Below are 6,658 nucleotides of genomic sequence, written 5' to 3'. Positions count from 1 at the left end.
GGAAAGGCAGCACAACGCCTTATAGCATCAGGAAACCTATCCATACAAGGATACGGGCACAGTTCAATTGGCAGGGACATGACCAGATCAACTGATTACATGACCCCCCAAACTTGCCTTGACGTCAAAACATCCACATCTTTGGGACCTGAAGACTGGAAAATTGGAAAGGACCAAACTGAGCACCTCAACATATACACAGACGGCTCCAAGATGGAAGGAGGAGTAGGAGCGGGCCTATACTGTACAGACCCTGAGATAAGGCTGTCGTATAAGCTACCGGACCAGCAGCGGAGGTCGCTCTCCTAACAGAACGAGCACACGATGCGGTCAACCTATTCGTCGACAGCCAAGCGGCGATAAGATCCATGCAGTCGTCCGCGGTCAGTTCCAGAAGTGTCTTGGCGAGCAGGGAGGCATTTGACATCCTAAGCACGACAAAGACAGTGCGGATCTATTGGGTTCCCAGCCACCAGGGCATCGAAGGAAACGAAGCGGCGGACGTACTAGCTAAGGAAGGCGTCGGGCTGGAGAATAGGAGAACCGAGAACGTGCCTGTCTCCCTCAGAACGCTGCAAGGCGATCTAGAGAAGCAGGCTAGAGCACAGACTGATAGCAGGTGGAGGAGTACCACCACCTGCAGAACCTCGAAGATAATGTGCAAGGAGCGCAACGAGAAACTTAGCCACTACCTACTGCACCTTACACGAAAGGACTGTAGATTGCTAGTGGGGATACTAACAGGTCACTGTCTGGCTGCTGCACATGCAGCAAAGCTAGGCATCACCAACAGAGACAGTTGTAGGAAATGTGAGGAACCTGGGGCTATCGAAATCCTGGAACATCTCATCTGCAACTGTCCGGCTCTCTCAAGGGCAAGGAGGAGATACCTGGGCGCCCCAGTGTTGGCATCACTGGAAGATGCCTCCAAAAGGACGCCACAGGAACTGCTGGCCTATGCTAAAAACACCTCGATTCTCGGGGACTTTTTAAAACCACATTAACACTCCCGCGACGGTTCATACACACCCCCATCCGGATAACTAAGGGCCATATTGGCCTATGCGTGGCCCCACTGAGGGCCGTCCGGGTTAACCTAACCTTACCTATTTCAGCAATAGGGTGCTGACAATGGACACATGTCAGGGCTCTAGGGCATACGAAGTCTCAGCCGGAGTCCCGCAGGGCTCCGTTTTGGGACCTCTGCTCTGGAACGCCATGTACGACGGGGTCCTACGGCTCCCGATGCCAGCCAACACTAACCTGGTGGGTTTCGCGGACGACGTCGCAATAGTGGCGGTAGCGAAGAAACTTGCCGCAGTGGAGGAGCTTGCCAACGTCGCCATACAAGCCGTTGAGGCGTGGGTTGCCGCCGCGGGGCTGGAGCTGGCGGCCCAAAAAACGGAGGCGGTCCTGATATCCAGCCGTAAAGTGGTCGAGACCGCCAGAGTGCAGGTTGGTGGGACCGCGATCGAATCGCAGAGGTCCATCAAGTAGCTTGGAGTCCTCATCGACACGCGCCTGTCATTCAAAGAGCATCTGGAATACGTCCACACGAAGGCCGGTGGGACCGCGGGAGCGCTATCCAGAATGCTGCTAAACACCAGAGGGCCAAAGCAGGCAACGAGGAAACTGCTGACGAGCGTCGTGACGTCGCAGATGCTCTACGCCGCACCGGTGTGGGCAGAAGCCGCGAAGGTGAGGAGCTACATGCGAGGAGTGGAGGCAACGTACAGACTGTGCGCCATTAGGATCGCGTGCTCGTTCCGGACCATCTCAGACGAAGCCGCGTTAGTCATTGCCGGGCAAGTTCCGCTCAGGGAGCTGATAAGGAAGAGGAAGGAGATCCATGATGCCATGACGGACAGTGCAGCCGAGGTACGCTCCAAAGCAGAAGTTAAGGACGCCGCCAGAACGACCAGCATAGACAGATGGCAGACTCGATGGGACCACTCACCCAAAAGGCCGATGGACCCACACCCTCATCCCAAGCATAGCATGCTGGGTTGAAAGGAAGCACGGCCAGGTGGATTTCTACCTTACCCAGGCACTGAGCGGACATGGCTGGTTCCGCGGCTACCTCAAGCGCTTCGGCCACGAGACAGAGGACTCTGGTGCCCCGAGTGTGGCACAGGCATAGAAGAGGACGCTCGCCACGTCCTCTTCGACTGCCACAGGTTTGACCTCGAGCGTCAGACATTGGAGACAGCAGCAGGGTCTAGGGTCAGCACCGAGACTATGGTGCCGCTGATGCTGGCAGACCAGAAGGTGTGGGAAGCGGCCGCGGAGTTCGCCTCTAGCGTGATGCGAACGCTTAGGTCCTTGGAGAGAAGGCGGAAGGAGCAGACGGAGTAGGTGTCCACGCCACTGCGAAGCAATGCTTTGCGGCAGTACCGCTGTCCGCGGGGCCCCTAGTCCCAACATACTCTTGTCCGTTAAATTAAGTTAAATATAAATTGTATAGTATATATTATAGAGCAAATAAATAAGTATATGGATAAAAAAAAAAAAAAACCCACACACACACACACAAGCACTCCCTTCAAGTGTGTAGGATTGTGCGGCATATTAGAAATAGAGAAATAGTTTTGGTTGGACTCGAAATTGACTTTTTCTGTTTGCCGTGTAATTATACCCAAAACTCAAAATGAGTATTGGGGTATATTAGATTTGTGGTGAAAATGGATGTGTGTAACGTCCAGAGGGAGTCGTTTCCGACCCCATAAAGTATATTTATTCTTGATCAGCATCAATAGGCGAGTCGATTGAGCCCTGTCTGTCTGTCTGTCTGTCCGTCTGTCCGTCTGTCCGTCCGTCCGTCTGTCCGTCCCTATCAACGCCTAGTGCTCAAAGACTATAAAAGCTAGAGCAACGATGTTTTGGATCCAGACTTCTGTGATATGTCACTGCTACAAAAGTATTTCAAAACTTTGCCCCGCCCACTTCCGCCCCCACAAAGAACGAAAATCTGTGGCATCCACATTTTTAAAGATACGATAAAACCAAAAACGCAGAATCTTAGAGGATGACCATATCTTCCAGAGTGCACTTGAACTTCTGATCTAGATCGTTTTATTATTATAGCCAGAATCAAGAAAACAATTTCATTCTTTCTCGCTCTGTCTCTCTCTAACACACAGGTTTCATGGTCTTTTTTCCAACTGCAAAATATGAGTTCAAGGATCTCAGAACCTATAAGAGCCAGAGCAACCAAATTTGGTATCCACACTCCTGTGATATCGGACCTTGACCGTTTCGTGTCAAAATTTCGACACACCCCCTTCCGCCCCTGCAAAGGACGAAAATCTGAGGCTCAGAGACTATTAACGCTAGAGTAACCACATTTGGTATCCGCCCTCTTGTTAGATCTCACTATAAAACGTATATCTCAAAATTTCGCCTCACCCCCTTCCGCCCCCAAAAAGGACGAAAATCTGTTGCATCCACAATATTGCAGATACGAGAAAACTAAAAACGCACAATCATAGAGTATAACCAATGCTGAATCTGGATCAGAACAGACAATTTTTATAGCCAAAAGGAACAAATCAATTTGCAGTGGCTACGCAGCGCTCGACGTCACGCTCAGTCTGATTTTCTGTCTCTCTCGCACGAACTCTTTGTCGTGTCGTTTAATATTCGCGGCGTCTGCGGAGGAGAGCCATACTGACTAAGTATCGGGTATAAATGTAGAGTTGCGGTGTCTGCAGCAACTCACAACGTTCCCCCTCGTTTTTTATTGAAACTGAGTGGCCCTTAGTCTTCCGCTACCGTCCACCAAAGCGCAATTCAGTTCACCTCACTTTCCATTCTGCTGGAATTCAAGATCTTATTTATTTGGAAACTTTCGGCCGAGAGGACCAAATTGGGTCGGGTACGAAGTGGCTCGACGAAGCGGTCGGCAATAAATGGGAAAAGAAAGAAGGGCAGTTCCCAAGGAGGATTAAAAGAGTTGAGAAGTGCGCGCTGCTACCAGGAAACATAACCTTTGAACCGACGCGGAAAATTGAACGCGGCTAGAAGCAAATTCCGTCGGACCAAGCTTGCCGTAGCAGCTAACATCCCCGGCGATAACTTTGGACGTTACCGCCAACAACAACAGCTAGGCAGCAGTCATTCCGCTAGTCAGTTACAGCGCCCCCAAAACAGCTAGCCTCAGCAGCCCAGTCCCCCGCGTTAGCATCGGCCGTTAGCGCCAACAGAACGGCTTGCCGTAGCGGCCCAGTTCCCCCCGCGCTATCATCGGCCGTTAGCGACAACAGAACGGCTTGCCGTAGCAGCCAAATCCCCCGCGCTGGCACCAACAGTTCAAGCCAACAACAAAAGCTAGCTTCGGCAGCCGAAACTCCGACATCAAATCAAAATACAACCGGATTACCATCTAAATTAGTTTAGTCGCCTTCAGCGAAAATATTTATTAATTTATCCCAAGGGAGGGGAATATAAGCCGGGAAGGGTATAGGAACCCGAAAGCAGCATAGCTGAAGACCCTCGCAGTCCCTCTTCTATCTTCTCCTTCGTTCCCTCTTCTCTCTACCTTCAAAAAAAAAACAAAAACAAAAAAAAAACCATCCCGCCAAGCTCAAGCGTCGCTCCCGCGATCTGGGACGACCAGCGTAGAGCGAGACAGGCAAACGCCGCATCGGTGCGGATGAGCGTAGGGGCTTGGAGAGCGTAATAATGCTCTCTTAGAGGTCTTCGTGTTTTCTTTCTAGCGTTTCAGCCGACGTCGAAGCGCTTTTACGTTGGAGAGGAACGAAGTGCATGTAACTGCCACTTGCAGGTAAAAAAGAAATATTTTAATCTCGTTCCCGCTCTATAACCGGCCTATGCTGAGTAGTGTGTCCGAACTCCCTCGCTCCCCCTTTTTTCAATGACCCAGTTGAGGTGTTCAGAAAGCTTACCCTCGCTAAAATTGTGGTTAACATTCTAGCTGTATAACATAGTTTAACATTAACATTAATCATAATCGTACATAATCGTAACATTAACGTTATACTTTATATATCTACATGTTAATTTTACAGATTAGAGATTTTTAGGGTAATTAATGTTCAAGGGGGTGCATAAAAGTTGGGTCTTCTTCTAAATAAATTTATAATGTTTGATATGTGTTAGAGCGTGATTATTGGAGCCATGCGTCGGGTATCGTCCCTGTCAAGGTAGGCATAGTGGCCAAAGGGATCGTCAAAACGAGGAGATGGAGATGACGATCATGGTTGGGAGGGCTATGCGCAAGCTCAAAACCTGCTGCGTTTAAAGGCGCCACTATGGCCTAGTCCGTTTCCGTCCTGTCTGTCCGTCGCTATAAGTGTATGGGTTTTCTATGTTGTGGATAGCGTCAAATAGCACGTGATTAGTAATTGAGTTCTTTAATGGTTGCGAGCCCGGTGTCCGAGCGAGTTTCAAACCCATCCCTACTTTACCGAATATGGAAGCCGGATCCAGCACGTGCTTCGTGTCGGATACCACCACCACCCGCTCGATCGGTATAGGGAACATGCTACAAAGCACTAGGCATTCTTTTACACTTAACTGCCAAAAAGGTGTCCAGCTGTTGCTTCTAACCCACGGCCAACCCACGCAAAAGCGAAATGCAGAATGATGCCCCATCCCCATCTTTTTTCCATGACATTTTCGTGTGCAAGCGCACATATACACACACACAAAAATGAAATCAAACCCAACGGGAACTGCTGCATTCCCGCCAAACAGTACCCTTACCAAAAAAGCACAAAATAAAAGTAATAAGCGAAAAGGGTTTTTTATTTTGGCCAACACCAGAACGCAGCTGCCACCGGCAGCACGGAAAACAACAATGAAAATGTTTTGAGATATTAAACCAAGACAGGACTATTGCGGTGCACCGAAGCCTGCAACGACCCTCAAAGGGTTGAAGCGCCAAGGGTCAGAATGGGAAGTGAAAATTGAAATACGTTCTGTCTGGGTTCGACAGTCCCTAACTGGGTCACTACCTAACGTTGCTACCCATTTCTGATTCATCAACATTAGTCGAATCGAGAATTCACGATTATTCATTTTTGGAATAGCAAACTAATTGTACAAAAAGTAACCATACCTACTTATCGGTTTCCTTTTGTCCAAACTATTGCCATTAAATGGAACCGACAAGGAAGAACAAACAATGGAAGCAAAACAACTGCATAAATTATTGATTCTTTGGTTAATGCCTTTTAGACCACTTAATGAAGGATGCTTTCAGACTTGTTGAACAAGTACGCTGTGTATATTTGCGGCACTCTGAGGCTCGTCAGTCTAGTGATTTATTCCTCTTCCGATTCGGCATTTTTGATGTGTCCATGCTAAATTTCTACAAAAATCCATTTCCCATTCCATTTACCATAAATATGCAACTATTTGGCACTGAAATGAAAGCCAAAGCCGAAAATGTCTAGCAAATATAAACAAAAGCGGCGCCCCTCCATATCCTGCAAATGCCCCATGCCCCTAGCCACCCCGCCTGCCCAGCACTTCAACAAATTTCCCTTTTATACAACTTTCACTTAAAGCGTAAACAAACACAGAAAGGGGATGCGGAAAGGGAGGGGCTACATAAACTTTTACCAGCTCATAAAACGCTCAGGAACAAGCGAACAATATCGAATGCTCATAAAAATTGCACTGCGGGGTCAGATTC

The sequence above is a fragment of the Drosophila miranda genome (assembly GCF_003369915.1).
Source record: "Drosophila miranda strain MSH22 chromosome Y unlocalized genomic scaffold, D.miranda_PacBio2.1 Contig_Y1_pilon, whole genome shotgun sequence".
Lineage (NCBI taxonomy): Eukaryota > Metazoa > Arthropoda > Insecta > Diptera > Drosophilidae > Drosophila > Drosophila miranda.
This window is presented reverse-complemented; position numbering follows the sequence as displayed.